This window comes from Halichoerus grypus, chromosome 3 (assembly GCF_964656455.1).
Source record: "Halichoerus grypus chromosome 3, mHalGry1.hap1.1, whole genome shotgun sequence".
NCBI lineage: Eukaryota > Metazoa > Chordata > Mammalia > Carnivora > Phocidae > Halichoerus > Halichoerus grypus.
In genome coordinates this window covers 187,757,822-187,775,283 of record NC_135714.1, presented here as the reverse complement: position 1 = coordinate 187,775,283, position 17,462 = coordinate 187,757,822, and the positions used below count along the sequence as shown (strand labels likewise).

The 17,462-nt window shown below is 40.2% G+C and overlaps 1 protein-coding gene across 2 annotated transcripts in view; it reads right to left on the bottom strand.

Moving 5' to 3' along the window:
* Nucleotides 1-16,891, bottom strand: part of SLC7A2 (solute carrier family 7 member 2) — a 66,339-nt gene extending 49,448 nt beyond the window's left edge. For both annotated transcript variants that reach the window (XM_036085014.2, XM_036085016.2), the window contains exon 1: nucleotides 16,714-16,891. The gene's annotated coding sequence lies outside the window, so the exon portion shown is untranslated. The remainder of the gene's footprint in view (nucleotides 1-16,713) is intronic.
* Between the last annotated feature and the right edge of the window lie 571 nt (nucleotides 16,892-17,462).

Here is a 17,462-nt window from a genome sequence, read left to right as displayed (position 1 = left end):
ACAGAAGAAATCTGTCTGAAGGGATGAAAAGGGGGAAATGAGCAGAGATGTTAGATACGTATTTGATACACCATTTGACGTTTTATACATAGAATTCCCACTTAACTCCTTAGTGGCACAGAGTGTCTGCTCTAACTCTCCGGTCCCCTGTTTCAGACTCCTCTTGGGTGCTGGTTATGGGGCCAGGGGCCTCAGCCTCAGTGTAAACCCTCACAACATAGAAGCTTCACGAGGGCAGAGATTTCATTTGACTGCTTTGTTCACTGGTGTATTCCAAATACCTAGAGAGTGCCTAGCACATAATAGATACTCAAGTAATTCCCGAATGGATGATTGCCACCATCTTTTTCGTAAATGTTGACCAAGTACGTCCAGTAAAGAGTGACTAGGATATGGTGAGGGGTCTGGAAACCATGTCACTACTTGAGCAATGAAAGCAGCAGCAGGGGTTTGGGTACAAAAAGCAGTGATAGAGCTGGGGCCCAGAGAGAACCCTGATCTAAGCCCAGCCTATAAGCCTAAGAGTTACCAGCCATGTGTCTGAGCAAGTCACTGGAGTCTCCATCTTTCCATCTTTGAAAAGGAACACCTACAAGGATTAAATACACCAAGAAAGGTATCTGGCAAAAAGCAAAGAACTTATGAAAAATAAATTCGTACTATTTCTACATTTCACTTCTTTTCACTCTTAGGGGAAGAAAAAGACTTAGAAACAATAACTTTCTTCAGATATGTGAATGGCAATGTGTAAGAAGACAATAACACTATCCATATTATACTAGGACACAAAACTCCAAGTAAAGGATATAATACAAAAAAGACTAAAATAGTGACCCAATAAAATGCAGACCTCCCTAATAGTGTTTCCACCCATAAGAAGCTGCCTACCAATAAAGGTGTCAGATTTCTGTCATTATTTTAAACAGAGGACAGGTGATTCAGAATGATTCAGAAATCTGCAGAACCAGGTTTCATTAAAAGGGTATTTAGCTAAGGTATCTGCCAACTCAGATTCTCTGATTTAATGATATAATTTCTTTTTTATGACTGAAAAACTACATTTTTCATGATTCTCTGCATATGTATAAACCAGCAGTTAGATTACAAGTAGACAATTTACACCAAAGTCCATACTGCCAAAAAATCTGCCATCCCAATCAACATCTTCGTCTTCACCCTCCTTAAAAACATGTAATCATGGCAATCATGTAAGTGCACAGTGACTAGAAAACAAACAAAAAAAAACAAAACCATAAGGTATGTCCTCATAATAGTGATGACTTTGGAAAAGTGTCAAGGGGTATTACACCATTACATATCTGCTATTCAGACCAAATAAATATTGATTTGGTAAACCTTTCTCAAGTTTAAAGGTTCACCTGATGCAACAAGTCTATTTTTGGGCTAGCAACTGTGATTCCTCTTTCCTTCCCCGTTCCCCTGTAGAGAATATTTAGTTCACAACAGCACATCCTGCCTTTAATAGCAACTCCACCAATGTATCTGCAAAAAACAATGTCCTACAAGACCAGAAAAGAAAAGCTCTATCATTTACCCTTTTGGCCCAGATAATGACAATGTTGAACACCGGGAATATTAAGATCACACACCAACAGGAGATTTTATCATTCTCATTTCAGCAAAATTTATCAGTCTCCACTGCCTTTATCCTCATTACTGTTATGCTTCCAAGACTTAAGGTAGTTGTGATTCATGAATTTGAAAAAGTAGCATCTGCTGGAAGATGAGGCTTTAATTGATCATCTTCACAAGACCGCACTTTTGGCTGAATGAAAGGATAATGAAGTTGGCCTAAGAGATGAACATAGAAGCAGGGAAAAGACATTCTCCCCAGGTAAGACTGAGTTTTGTTCCCACTCAGAATAGCCTTAAGAGGAGAGGGAAATCTGGAAAACTTAAAAGTTTAAGTTCTTCCAGAATTAGATGCAAGGAGTCAACTGCCATCAAACTGCTGCTACATATTTCCCAGCTTCTTCCTTTCTATGTGCATTTTTAAGAGGAGAAAAGATATTTGGAACTGTTTTATTCACAGTGTGTTCGGGCATATTTAAAGAGAGCTAGAATAAAAATAAGGTTTTTTTTTTTTTTTTTTTTCTGGGCTGCATTCTCATGCCACATTGACTCTTTTCATAATGTCAGGGACTCTGCTGGGTTCCTTATCAGCCACTCCTCCCAACTCCCAACCTATGTTTTAGCGTACGTGGTATTTTTAAAAGATTGCTCTCTGGTTCACCACATACCTTACTATTTTGCACTAACCGGTTTCATTCATTTGCATTACATGCCTGGACCCAGGGAATTGGAACCAAATCAGTGGGAGCCTCTTTGATGTCAAGGAAGCTTCATGAATGTGCAGAGGGGCTTTTGCTCCCAAGCAATCCTCTAAGAGTGGAACATGTACATCATTGATATTTATATGCTACTTGTGGGTTGAGATAAGCTCAGGACTTTCTTTATTGACCTATGCTATTACATAGATGTATACAAAAGGCAACTGGTCCTGAGAATAAACGGAAACTTTTTAAACCTTAGAAAAATGATCAGGCAATATTTTAAACTTCTACTTGTGTGAATGAAGGTAAAACACCTGATTTTATTTTTGTTTAGTTTAGAGACAATTTATAACTATAAAAGTACTTTAACACCTATTAGGATGGCTACTAAGAAAAACCAGAAAATAGTTAAGTGTTGGCCCGGATGTGGAGAAATCGTAAACCTTGGGCACTATTGTGGGAATGTAAAATAGTACAACCAATATGGAAAACATATAGTGATTCTTTAAAAAAAATAAAAGTAAAATAACCATATGATCCAGCAATTCCATTTCTGGGTCTATACTCAAAAGAATTGAAAACAGGGACTCAAAAAAGTATTTGCACACCCATGTTCATTGCAACATTATTCACAATAGCCAAAAGGTGGAAGCAATCTAAGTACCCTTTGACGAATGAATAAACAAAATGTGGTCTAAATATACAACGGAATATTATTCAGCCTTAAAAACAGGATATTCTGACACATATTACAACATGGCTGAACCTTGAGGACATTATGCTAAGTAAAATAAGCCAGTCACAAAAAAACAAACACTGTTTGATTCCACTTATATGAGGTGTCTACAGTAGTCAAACCCATAGAATGATGATTATCTGGGATTTAGAGGAGAGGGGAAAATAAGTTGTTCAATGGGTACAGAGTTTAGTTTTAAAAAATGAAAAAGTTATAGAGATTGGTTATACAACAATGTGAATTAACACTACTTAAATGTACACTTAAAAATGGTTAAGGCAGTAAATATTATGCTACGTGTATTTCAACATAATTAAACATTTTTTGAAGAAAAAAGACTAAGAGTGTTGAGAAAAGGGGCACCTAGGTGGCTCAGTCGGTTAAGCATCTGCCTTTGACTCAGGTCATGATCCCAGGGTCCTAGGATCGAGCCCCGCATCGGGCTCCCTGCTTGGCAGGAAGCCTGCTTCTCCCTCTCCCTCTGCCTGCCGCTTCCCCTGCTTGTGCTCTCTCTCACAAATAAAATCTTCAAAAAAAAAAAAAAAAAAAAAAGAGTGTTGAGAAAGGCTATATATAGCTTATTCCAGAACAACTTGGGGTCTATTTTTTTTTTATTTGAGAAAGAGAAAGAGAGACAGAGAGAGAGAGAGAAGAGCGAATGCAAGTGGGGGGGGAGACAGAGAGGGAGGGAGAGAGAATCCCAAGCAGACTCCTCGCTGAGTGTGGAGCCCGATGCAGGCTGATCTCACGACCCTGAGGATCATGACCTGAGCCAAAACCAAGAGTCGGATGTTCAACCAACTAAGCCACCCTGGCACCCTGAGTTCTATTTTTTAATGATAGATATTGGAGTGTATGTCTATAGGGCTTAGAAAAAAAGCCATGTCATTTGTTACTCTGTTTTGGGTATAGAGATACCAATAAGTTTGACCTAGAGTGTAAATTCTAAGAGCTCAAAGAACATGTCCCTTTTCAAATCTGTGTCTGTGTCTAAGTACATGGAAAAGTACTGCACTTGGTGGGCATTCATAACTACTGAGTAGCCCTATGTTTTAAAAAGAAAAAAAATGAAATTATAAAGCTTAAAGTTTTCTTTGAGCCAACGAGCCAAAGATTTCATTTGCTTAAGGAATACCAAATAATGCTGCACAATTGTTGGTTCTTTATGTCCCAGTTTGTCAAGAGGTGGCCCTAGTCGGGGTTCCAACTCTCTAAATTCTAGCTTTCACAGTCTAAGCTGTAAACGGGAAACTTTTTTCAATGACGGGTTGCTGTTTGGGCTTCGTAAAACCCCCAATTTAGTACCCTGTAGCAGCAAGTTCATATAAAATGGTCCTTAGTCTTGAAAAAGCTGATCTAGAATATGTTCTGCCAGGAGATGTCTTTTAAATGTAATAATTTTTAAAACATATACTGATTAAGGCTTGAGAGACAGATATTACTTGAATACAAAGCTAACTCACTGAATTCTATCCCCTGAATAATTTGTACAATAACAAATGTAGTAACTGGTAATAACAGGATTTCCAAAAGCAGTAACTATGTTACCCTAATTCAAGTCGTAAACTAGCTCCATTTAAGTTATTTGAAAAAGCAATAACTAAAAGTGATGACTCACAGGCAGACTTCTTAAGAAAACAGATTGGCTTTTTTTTTTTTTTTTTTTTGGAGAGTAACTACAAGGTGCTCTTCCACACAAAGTTAAAGGGATGCTACAAATGGATGAAGATGCAGATTTTTCTTAAAAAGTTACAGAATTACCCTCCCTATATTCACTGTTCATTTTTATGTTCTGAAAAGGTTGCCCATTATCCTGAAGTTAGCATTTAGAGTCAGGCTTGAGGGAAAGTGAGTAGAGGAAGAGAATGAGGGAGAGGAGGGAAGGCAGATGCTGACGATGGTTTCCCCACAGACTAGCGTACTCGCCAAAGCCTCTGCCAAGCGCATGTAACAATGTTCTTCAAGGCTGACCTCATCCAAAGGAGAAAATACAACCCATGTGCCAAGGACAGGAGACAGTTAAGGATGACTCCCAGAACATGGTCTACAGAGGAGCTCAGCCTTGACAGCTGAGGCTCTGGTGAGCACTAGGCTCAGGTTTAACTACATAGTTTGCCCATTCACTTCCAACTAGAAGAAGAATGATAAGGGAGGAAGGGGAGGAGAAGGGAGGAGGAGGATGGGAAGGAAAAGAGGACAAGGGGATGAAGAGGAGGATGGGGAGGACAAGGGGGAAGGAAAGGGGAGGAGGGAGACTGAGAGGAGGACAAGGGAACCAAGAGGAGGAGAGGGTGGAGGAGGCAGAAGAGGACAAGGGGATGAAGAGGAGGAGGGGGAGGAGGGAGGAAGAAGGAGGAGGAGGGGAAAGAGGATGGAGAAGAGGACAAGGGGACCAACAGGAGGACTGGGAAGGAGTTAGAAGGAGAAGGAGGATGAAGAAGAAAAGAGGACAAGGAGACTAAGAGGAGTGGAGGAGAGGAGAAAACCTGGAGCCTGCTGTAAATGCTTCCTTGATTACAAGCTGAACTATCTTAAGCAGCTACAGCGGCCCCCAGCCCCAGTACATCCCAGCTACATATCAGGGTCTCTAACATCTGAGTGGCACCATACCTGATATGGTCAGAAAAGACCTCAAGAAACTCTTGGTGGGAAAACCCAGGGAATAATAAATAGGAACGGTCTACTTGCTATTTTTCTTCTAGAGCAGAAAAGGAGCTTAAGGGATATTCTGATGCTCTAAGCCCCCCTTTTCCTAAGCACTGAAATAGAGTTGGAAAAAAATCAGCATTTACTGGGAATTAAGAAAGAGAAATTCAGATTTTTTTTTCCTACAGCTATTCTCAGCATTTTATTGTTTTTAAATATGAAAACATCATCATTTATGTTACCAGTTAGGAAATTTTGACTTTTCTGCAGATGTCTGCACACATACAATCTCCAGCTCACTCTTCCATGATACACACACCTATGAGGAATAGTTAGGCATGATTCTGCTTGGAATGAAATGGATAGGTGTCTTCTGAGCCTAAAATCTTATGATTTATTAAAACTAGCAATGCTGTATTTGATGTTTCAAAGATGTGGAAAATTCAGTTCAGGAAATAATTTCAGCCTAAGTTCTGTTAAAGTGAACATTGGAGAAAATTGCCTACTCTGCCTTAAAACACTATTCTACATACATCATTTTGTTGGGGGCAAAAAAGAAAAAAGAACAAGGACTCTTGCATTCTTTTTTCACTTTTTATTTCACTCAATAGAAGTTACACTTGGTTCAATAAGATGAGCACTTTTCTTCCACTTCTTGAAAACAGCCTGAATTCTGATTCATGCATACAAAGTTAGAAGTGAAATTATATGGCTTAACTTAACCGGTTCCCCTGGTCTAACAGGTAACGCATTAAAATTGTGTGTGATGAAGTCAAGTTTTCAAATGGGCTTTCAATTCCATTGGTACCAATTGCAGCTGGTGTCTGTGCTCCCCACTCACCAAGTCACCCCCGCAGCAGCCACACCATCCCGCCTGCCTCCCGCCACCATCACCTCCACCTTTTAGACGTCACACAAGAGTTAAGCAACAGCTATGAACAGGCTGGTCGATCAACAAAAAGTCAAACATTAGCAACTGTACTAAATAATTTCAAAACTGGGGGTTAGAGAAACGATGGGGTCCTCGAGGCTTTATGGTTTCAAATCTTTACAAAAATTAAGTTACTATTATTCCAATGTACTTCAATGAGATCAAAGTCCCTGCAGCTTTCAAAGTCACTGGAGCAATTTATCAGTTTTGGAAGTAGTCGGGGTCTGCAACATGCTTAGAGTTGGCATTGTAGTAAGAATAAAAAAATACTTTAAATACTGTATAACTTTTAAAGTGACAATGCTAGGTTTGTCCTTCATACTTATTTTGAACTCCGTAGCAAAAAAGATCAGAGTAATGTAAATATGCTATTCATTATTCAGAAGGTTCACACAACCCATTTCAGTGAGATAAAATGCAGTATCAACAGAAATTTTATGCAAAGTCTGCTCTTTGTTTGGTTCACTGAACTAAGTGCAAACCATCTGTTACCTATGATAATCAGAAAAAGTAAAAAAAATCAAACAGCTTTTTTTTTTTTTTTCAGATAGCACAATAGCACTCCAAACAGAACTTACTCGCTTAAAAGCACACTTAGGAGGTTGAAATCCTAATGATTTTAGATAGCTTAGAACCCACATTTAAAGTCATTTTCTTTTCAGGTTAAGATTATGTTTTTCTTTTTTTGAAAAGCAAGCCATTTAAAAGAAAATTGTTCACATTGTAAGAATGCCACTACATGAAAACATCTTATTCAAATGTTAATTTCCAAGAAATTTTAAAAACTAAAAGTTACAGTTAAAATTGTACTTTGATTCCTGTTTATAAAATTCCTACCACATAAGTGGTATACTATGATTATGATTTGCTTTCACAGAAGCAGAACAGTCTGATATAAATCAGTGCTTTTGCTACATCAAAACCTTGAAATCAAGTCTTGACTCTGGGCCTAGCTCTCTGACCTCAGATAAGTTAAACCGCTTAAGATCTCAATTTCTTAACCTATAAAAAGAGAGGTCTAAAATATCCTTCTCAGGAGCTTACCTCTTTGTCTTCCCAACTTGTCTAGCACTGTGTCTGGCTGACATATGCATCGTGCCAGGAGCTCAGAAACTGTCCATGGCCAGGGAGGCTGGAGACGAACACTTCCAAAGTTTCACAAATTGCCCACAGGACAGTTTTTCAATGTATTGCTGAGTTTAGGATTTGGAATACAAAACCAGCTATCACAACAGTGCCTCACCATTTTTCCAGCGGCAGAACCAAATTTCTGGGATACCGAGCCTTATGCATGTCTTATCATCTAGCGAAAAAGTGATTTTTGTTTTAAAGGTGAAATTGTTTCTCAGAAGAGTTTAAAACAGGCACCCGCCCAAGATATGTTTTCAAAGCTCTAGTACTACAAATTTTATCAACACCCACTGTTGCTTCTCAGTGGCATGCAAATGTGCTTTGTGCTCTTTTCTTGATGAATACTGCATACACAAGTCCTACTCCACCTACACAGCCATGATGGCACCAACGTAATGCATTTAAAGAGGGCTCTTTGCAACAAAACATTACAAATTGTAACCACTCGTCAAGCAAGTTTTGCAAAAGACAAGAATTTCAGCAGAGAAACCCACTTTAAAATTCTGTTCTTCGTTAGTCACTCTTTAGTTCTGCATGACCTCTTTAGTTCCATTAAACTGTACCTTTATTAACTTCCAGAGCTTTCTATAAGAAGATCCATATCAGACTGACACTGAGCCATAAGGTTGGATTTCAGATGTCTCTCTGAAGATGCTCCAATTTTAGATAAGAAAAGAGGGCACTATTGCTATCCATTATTTTTTTCCCTTCTCTTTTATGTATATATTTACAAATATTCAATTAAAGTGATCTCAGCTAAGTTTAGAATCGAATCTATTTCCTGGCCCATAGGCGGACATAGAAATCTGTGGCTCTGAGAATTTGGAGGAAAGAAAGATGGTGATGCTGGAGATAACTGATGTCCAAAGTGTTCCTTTGATGGCAGGCAACTGCTTCCAACATGGCACAAATGAGAATGGTCATCATTGTGCTCAGGTCATAGCTTTTAAGTGGAGCTCCCCACGGCAACACTTACCTCTGAGTCTTCTCAGCTCCCCCATGGAGGCCGTGAGCAGCCTTCTTTCAGTAAGAAGAAAGGATGTATGACCCAAGAAGGTCCCATTCTGCCCAAAAATACCCTCTCCTAAGATACTCTTCCCAGGAGCGGAAATGGCTTCTGGATCACAGGGTTCTCATCCTGGGGGTTCCTAAAACCCCAGGTATGAATTCAGGGCAGCTTGAACTGCCAGATACATTACAGAAAATTACAGGGGCATTTGTATTTTTCACGTATATGTGTGGTTCTTCCTCCTTCCATGAAAACAAAACATAATCAGAAAGGACAGAAGAAGGAGGGGCTCCTTCTCTATCAAATAACTTTAAGTACCATTCGTTCAAATACAGTTGATCCAAATTGTATGAAACTTGTCATGAAACCTTTCACTAAAAAGACAGTAAGTCAATGCAATCTTTCCTTTTCAACCTGAATCTCTTTACTTCTCCCATTTGATTCACTTGTCCAATCTTTTAAGATTTGGACAGTTAAATTTCAGACACTGCTCAAACAGCATGGACCTCAAGTTGTAAATGTTAAGACAATTCTACTATGATTACATTAATACATTAAATGATTCTGCTACCTTCCCTTCCAAAACTGTTCATGTAAATTTGTAATATAGATTGAGTAGCCAAAGAGGAGAGGCTTTGGTAGGGAAGTAACTCTTGAATACCGTCAAGTTCCATAGTGATTAAACTGTTATCCACTGGAGCATCTCATTCACATGGCATATCCTCACATGCCACAGAGTAGGTGCTCAATCTTCACTCTAAGCTAAAACTCACTAAAAAACTCAGCAGTGATGTTTGATTTTGGTGATGAACAAAGTGAACTCTCAGTAGGTTTTGGACTTGGATGACATTTCGTATTCTTCTGTCAACTCCTTCAGATAAGTCTAGGTCAATGCAACATGTCAAACCTGAGGAGTGAAATAGCAAACCCACTTTGCTTGCTTAGACACAGCCAATTAGACTTCATTTTCTTGTATACACTGCCCTGGAAAAAAAATAGTTAGATTCCTAACGTGGCAAGACATTCCAGAGTGTTAATGAGCCCTCAGGATGGAGTGTCAAAGCTTACCTCTGGATCCTTCTAGGTCTCACAGAAATGTCTCCTAAACAATTGCTCAAATAACAACAGAATTAAAGAAACCCCTTAAAACTTGCTGTTGGATTCAAACACAAATGTAAAATTATGTTTAATATGGTCATCAAAAGCAGATAAAAAGTCGACACAGACTAGCCTGAATTTATTGGACACAGGATTTTCCCAGAGGAAGCCACACTAAGTTGATACAAACTATCAGTAAGTTTTCATTTAAATTTTTATAGAGTTGCAAACATCTTTGTAGACTATGAGCCCCATGCAAAAATAGTAAGTATCCTCTGCTTCAAGAGACCAGGAACATTACAGAAGTGAACATAAAGTGAATTTCAAGAGGAAAAAAAAAGTCACTTTCTGAATGAAAGGGGAAAATTTCATTTAATACAAATGTTCTCTACTTGAAGGAAAAACACAAGACATTTGTAAAGACTTTTATTTGCTAATTTATTCAGGAGAAATTTAAAGTTTTTTATTCATATAGTACTTTAAAATAATAATACAATGAATATCCACTCACCATCCAACCCAAGAACTTAGAAATAATATTTATTGGTCATACATGAACCGATCAGTAATGGCATGACAGCAGTGTGCTACAAATAATTTAGAATTAATAGAATTCTGAGCACCTAAGGTCCAGTAAACAAAAACCTGTGAAGTGATTTTTACTTAGCAGAAATGGAAAGATTTGTCTAGTAAACTAAAGATGCAAATTAATTACCTGTCCTTCCCACCCCCCACCCCCTCTCAGGAACAATCATCAGGTGTTTGTGTTTTGTTTTCAATGGTATGTTCACAAGAACCTTGAAACCTGAAAGGTGAAGGTGTGGCACTCAACTCCATGTCTTCATGGAGACCTTCCGCACACCACCCAAGAACTATGTCTGACAGGAATTGAAATATAGTTTGGGTTCTATAATCCCTTTAAAACTTTTTTTTCTTCTACTAGGTCAACGGTAGGACACTAAACTAAATGTGCTTTCTTCTAACAAAACAGCTCTTTCCTCTCTAATGTGGGGTAGACAAGTATCTCTTCAGCTACCAGCACTTTTTGTCCATCCTTTGTCCATTCCAAGCTGAAAGCAAAGATTATGACTATCACTCAAGCAGAGACAGGGACTGCTTTCCTGGTCTTGAGCGAGAAGCAATAATGGGAGGATGGATGAAGACCTCCTGCGATCTTTCCATTCTTGACAAGGTCCTTTATGGGTTTTAAACTCATTAAATTTGCATAAATGTGCCATGCTTGCCTAATGTAAGAACGCAACTGTTAGAGTGAGAAATTAAAATAATTGCATGTTCTTAATTTGATTGCACTTTTGGAATGGCTTTATTCTTCAAGATTTCCATCTAAAATATAATCTCCTAATGTGTTTTAACTTTTCTTCTAAGACCTTTCAGAGTAGTTTGAATTTACAGTTAAATATAATTTTCTAGAGGTCCAGGGCAATAAATTGTAAACAATTTTGCCAAACTAATAATAAGTATTATTGCCCTCCCAAATGCATATTTTGGTGAATAACTGCTCAGCCAAACTCAAGTCCAAGTGACTCAAGTTTTACCAAAGAGCAACTAGAGGAGAAGGAAGATTGGCTTTAACAGCAATAACAGTAACCATAATGATGATAGTGCCTAAACTGAATGGGCATTTAGTCTATGTCAGAAACACAACACAAACTTTTTTTAAAAAGTAAAGTTTAGAATAGATTGTTATCTCTTTTCCTGATACCTTCAGCTCTTTGTGTCACTCAAATGGCAGCTTTATCATTCTCTTTCCATTGTATGATTACTTGTTAACTCCTTCACTGGGTTGTCAACGCCCAGAGAATAGGAACCAAGTTATTTATCCTTTGCTTCCCTACGGACTCCAGATCTGGGCAGTAAATATATACAACACATACTCATCCAAAATGGATTAACTAACCGCTATTCATGGAAGACTCCAAATAGAGTATCTCATAAGATATTCTTAGAATCAAAATTACAAAGTCACATTTCCTATTCCAAGGCAGTCCTAATGAATCAAAACAGTATTCAGTAACTTGGATGCACACACAACTGCTAAATACTATAAATTCTGCATATGAGTAGTGGTAAATTTTGCATATTAGTTTCACAAAAATGAAATCCAGTTGTTTCCACCAAATGCATACCTTCTTTTGGAAACCAGACAGCAGGAATGGGGAGAAGGAGGGATTACGACCCACACGCTTTGGGAAAATAAAGTCTGCATATGGTACAGAGAAGCCTTCCCACTCCACCACTCAGATAGATTTCAAGTTCTAGAGATTGTGGTGTGATTTTTGAAAGTAGAAATTGAATTGCATTCTGAAAATCTGCCCTCAGCTCATATTGAGTGTAAAAAAATAAGGCTGAACATGCAAAGAGACCCCATTTTTTTCCTTAAGGTTCAATATACAGTTGCATAATTCCACTATCACTTAACTCCACTCTCTCTCATTCCACTAGTGACCATCATCACTATCATCGTTTACCAAAAATGACAGCTAGATACCCAGAGCCAAGGCAAGAAAAGACCCTAACCAACCAATCTTTATCTCTAATGATCAAAGTACCAACTCCTATAACATTTTTTGGTCTACACAGAAGTAAAATGAATAAAAAATAAGCTTTAAGGTGTACTTTCTTTCTTGATTTTTCTGAAGAGACAATCATTCGTTTTTAAGTAGAACAGATCCACTTATCTTAAAATCTGAACTAAAAAAAAAAAAAGTGGGAGAGGGGCAAAAGTAGAAGAATAAAATGAGAGCCTCTTAATTACAGTATCATTCAGCATCCCCTGTGACATGAAGCTCCATCCACCATGATCACTAGGCTCACTAGGAAGGAGGCTTTGATGGCATAAACAGGATTGTATTACATATAATTGTATAAAGACCTAGGGAGGCTTCCTGAAGCCAGACTGGGTTAAGGAAAGAAAAGAATTTTCCCCAGAACTGTGGGAAAAACTAGCAAGAATCAACAAGGGACATAAAAATTCTTTGCTGTGTATTGTTCAAAAATATTCCAAAAATGAATACAACATAGGGCTTTTTTTTTTTTTTTTAACTCCTGAAAGAAAGGTTAAGAATCCTTAAAATCCTTAAGTCCTTAAAAATCAACATGTTCTTATATCATCTGCTTCACTGCCGAATCCCAGATTGGCTCACGTTCTGAAGAAAGGTACTAATATGAGGCACCAGAAATGAGTATGGATTTTGTTTTTTATTTATTTTATTTTTTGAAGGGGGATGGAGAGAGGCATAAAATCAAATTTATAACATCTGCAGAATGAAATCATCACATAGGACACTGTAGCCTGATGATTCCATCTTGGATGTAAGAAACCCCAAGAGTCTCAACAACGTATGTCTATACACACCCAGAAAAATGCAACCACGGATTTCCCTGAACAGAGAGATCCAAAGTAAAAGTCTAAACAGGAACCAAGAGATGCAACCCACATACTTAAACCCAGCCTTTTAAATAAAAACCACTTTAACTCAAATCTTAAAGTCAATACTGATGGTACTTACCAATGAGAAGGTTAACTCAATAGCAATAGAGGCTATTCCCAGAAACATTTAAAGTTTAAGAGTCCATAAACGCAAGAAAAACAGTAGTGCACCGCATACTTCCACAGATCAATATATATTTATTAAGTTGGACAAGAAAAATTAATGGATAAGTCATGCTCTGATTATCTTAACTGAGCTACTGAGAACCTGGTTGGCTACTTAGAGCCCGGGGGAAATGAACCCCCAACTATTGGTTTGGTTTTGTCAATGGCATCTACAACATTTCCACAGACACAAACATCACTTCTAAAACAATAGCCAAAAAGGCAAGTAAAAGAATATATAAGAAGAATCAGGACAAATCTATTACTAGTAAATACGTTTTACCAGTAAAACGAAAATGCCAAGCATAAGTGCTTTTGATGATGGAATAGTAAGCAGCAGCATCTCCATATATGAGAAAGTGTGTTCCTTACTTGCTTTCTGGTGTAGATGGTACTCAAGTCATCTGTTTACAGGTATTGTTTTTATATAAAATTACAACAAAAAAAACTACTTGTAAACCCATCAGTGAAGGGTTTCCCAAATGTAAAACTAACTGAAGAATCCTTCCAAAATCAGAGCTACACATTACTTTTGGTTGTCCGGTGCCTGGTACAGAGTAGGGACCCAGTAATTTTCAACGAAGGAATATATATTCAAAGACATACATAACACCCTTTCTTAAATTATTGAAATCAGTTGGCATTCACTCGACAATAAGACATACTGAGCATGTGTTATGTGCAGACATTGCGTTAGGCAATAGAATGAAAAGTTATTAAAACGGAAGACAATGAAAAGAATTATTTCATTAGGTTTTTTTTTTAATCAAGGCTTTATCGGTATGGTTTTGTATACTCAGATCAAAGGTATAGAAATGAGTTAACCACACAGATTTTCCAAACCATTTAGATGAGTTTTATCACATAAGGGAAATCCTACAGTTAACTGAGTTTTTCAATATTCAGTTGGATGACAAAACATTCAAATGAGGCACAAAGTACTAAATATGTGAATATTTAGAAATATATCCAAATGAAAATTTCACTTTTGTCCTGACATCCAGTAAGTGGTCTACAAGAAGCCAGTCCTTAAAAATCAACGTGTTCATATTATGTTTGGGGAAATAATAAAACAAATAGCAACATAAGCTGTTTTCAATATTCTGGTCTGAAAGTTGGTCACTGAAGGGCATCAAAATAAAACCAGCAGATGGCCCTGAACACTTTAAAAAAAATACTTACATAGGTATATAGCTAGGGATAAATGGAGTAGCAAGCAAATAAAACAGAAGAGAAGACAGAAACTAGGCTAAACAGAGAAGTCAAAGGAAAACTATGAGAGAAAGCCCTTTTGAAAAAGTGGGCTGAAAAGAGCAGAAACAGTCACAGATGAGGGCTCAGGTCTGGCCAGAAGAGCCGAGAGAAGCGATGAGAACTTCAGCAAGGAGGCACGGGAAGACAACAAAAGGTGGGCCATGCAGAATGGAGACCAGGCACTCCCACTCTGCATAGATTAGCAGGTATGTAGCGGAAAGCAAGACCCTGAAAATTCTTTAGGCACATATGTTCAAAAAAATATATATGAGAATAGAAGATGAAAAACTCCAGAGTATTCTCAGTCTTTTCAAACTCCAACAGCTACCTTATCTCCCCTCCCAGCCTCTAATTCTCTTTAACAGACTCTAAGTCCAGTGATAATGATTAGAGACTTTGGAATCAAAAGGGTTTTGCCAATGACATGCTAAAGAGGCCATGGATTCTGCAAACTGAATCCCAGGAGATACCAGGCTGAGTTTTACTCTGCTCTCCAAGGCCACGGCACACCCTTAAAAGATTAAAATGCCTTAAGGTAAATGACATTTCCCAGTCATTCACAATGTGGAAACCAAGTGAGGGCAAGGGAGAAAACTGAAAAAAAATCCTAATAAATAATGTGGCCTCCCAGCGTTCACCCAGAGTAGCCAACTAGGAACTTTTTAGTAAAGGAAAAAAATTAAAAATGCATATATTCTTCTGCACCAAAACATCATTTCATACCAAGCTTTAGTACAACTAAAAGAAAAAAGGATTTAATTTACAAAGGGAAAAAGCAGCTATCAGAAAGTATACACTTAAGCTATTCTTATCCTGCACATCCCTTAGAAAAAGAGCACAAACACAACTGCTTGCAATTTCCTGGGGAGATGATTATTATAAATGCTTAGGGGAAAAGAGGTGACTGAAGTTTTAAGGACTGGCTGGGGCAAGAGTGCAAGAGTATCACGTCAGAGGCCACAAACACACTCACTTGACATGCCAGCCCCCGCCAGCATTCAGAAAGCTCTATCTGAACAAAATCTGACGATATTCTCTCGTTAAAAGGATGAATGTTTCTGCACATGCGACTAGATAAACCTTATTACCAGTACTAAGAGTCAACTAACCGCTTTTGGAGGCAGTTCTGCATAAATGCAAGAAAGTCTGAATGGGTTGAACCTTTTTACTCCTGAAATCTAGGCACTGTTTCCACTTAGACGTGTAGGACCCGTGAGCGTATTTTTAAGTATCTTTAAGATACCATCTCTGAAGACGTTACTCCCTGCACTGGGTATACGCGTAAATGCATGTCAGAAAGTTCTCCGGAGGAACGGATGTATTCTGAGGCCATGGGCTTGGTGATTGCCTAAACACCGAGAATGGCATTTCGAGTTCGAAGCTGAAGACGGCATGAAATAGGCTTAAAAGAGTATAGCCCATCTCAAACGGGTTTCAAACTGCACCCATTTACTTTCAAGTTACCCCCAAACACACACCACGACATTTTACCTGTCCTACCAGTCCCGGTCAGGTCTAGGACGCGAAAGCCTTCCAGAGCTCCAAGCGCTGTTCTATATTTAAACCAAGAATCTCTGGAAGGCGACTTCAGGGACCCCTCAGTGTGCAGAACGGGGGGGGGGGGGGGGGCTGGCTTGCGCTCCCGGAGGTGGGTGCCCAGGGCCACCGAGGCCAAGAGTGCCTCAAGGGCTCCCGAAGTGGTGCCCGCCGTCTCCCAGCCGCCGCGACCCGCGCAGCTGCTGCGGACCCCGACGCCTTGGGGCACACGCGGCCGCACGGGGTGGGCCAGGGCGAGGCGCAGCCCTCGGGACAGGGGTCCGCGGCGGCAGCCCCCTCCCGCCGCCCCGGCTCTGTCCGTCTCCGAGTCGCGGCCGCGCTCCCCAACGCGGCCCCCCGCGCCCCCCCGCGCCCCCGCCCAGCCCTTTCCCCTCCGGCCCCGGCGCCCAGGCCGCCCCTCGCCGGCGACCCCTCCGCGTGGCCGGACACTAGGCAACTTACTGGGGCAGCGCTAGGGCCGCGTCGAGGGGGCGGTGGTGGGGGAACGGCTGGAGCGTGTCGGGGGCCCGCGTCTCCGGGAGGCTGCAGGAGCTGCCGCCGCCTCGCTGCTCCGCGCGGAGAGGAGCGCCCGGGTCGCTGCGCTGCAGAAGGGCCGGGCACGTGGGCGCCCCTCTGTGTAGCCGCGCCGGGGGCGGAGCGCGGGGCAGGGCGGTGCCGCCTCCTCCCTCCCCCGCGCTGGCCGCCGCGCGTCCGGACCTTCCCGGGAGCGCGGGCCAACCCTTCGGGTAGGCGGTGTCCGGCCGCTGCGCCTCGGGGTCGGTCCGCGGCCTGGAGCGCGGGCACTCGCGGGCGTGCGCTCCCCCGGGCCCGGGCCGGTGGGCGCGGGGCGCGGGGCGCGCGGCCGGCTCCTGGGGCGTCGGGCCTGGGAAGCGTGGTTGCCCAGGAGGGAAAACTGAATTCCTGCTTTCCTTGGAGGACCCAGCCTCAGGGGCGTTGCCAAAGCTCTAAGTGGAGTTCTTCCAAGTGGGGTTTTTGTCTCCCGTTCACTGTTCGTTCTGAGAAGAATTTGTAAATAAGAATAATAATAACATACCAATGATAATGATCAATAGAAGCTTTGTCAAATAGTACTACTTCAATAAAAACCATGAAAGTTTATAAAAATGTGCAGTTGCTATTCTGAAAATTCCAGTAATGTAAATAGGTTGTCATGACTGTTTGAAGGTGGGCAATAAGAAAATGACATTTGC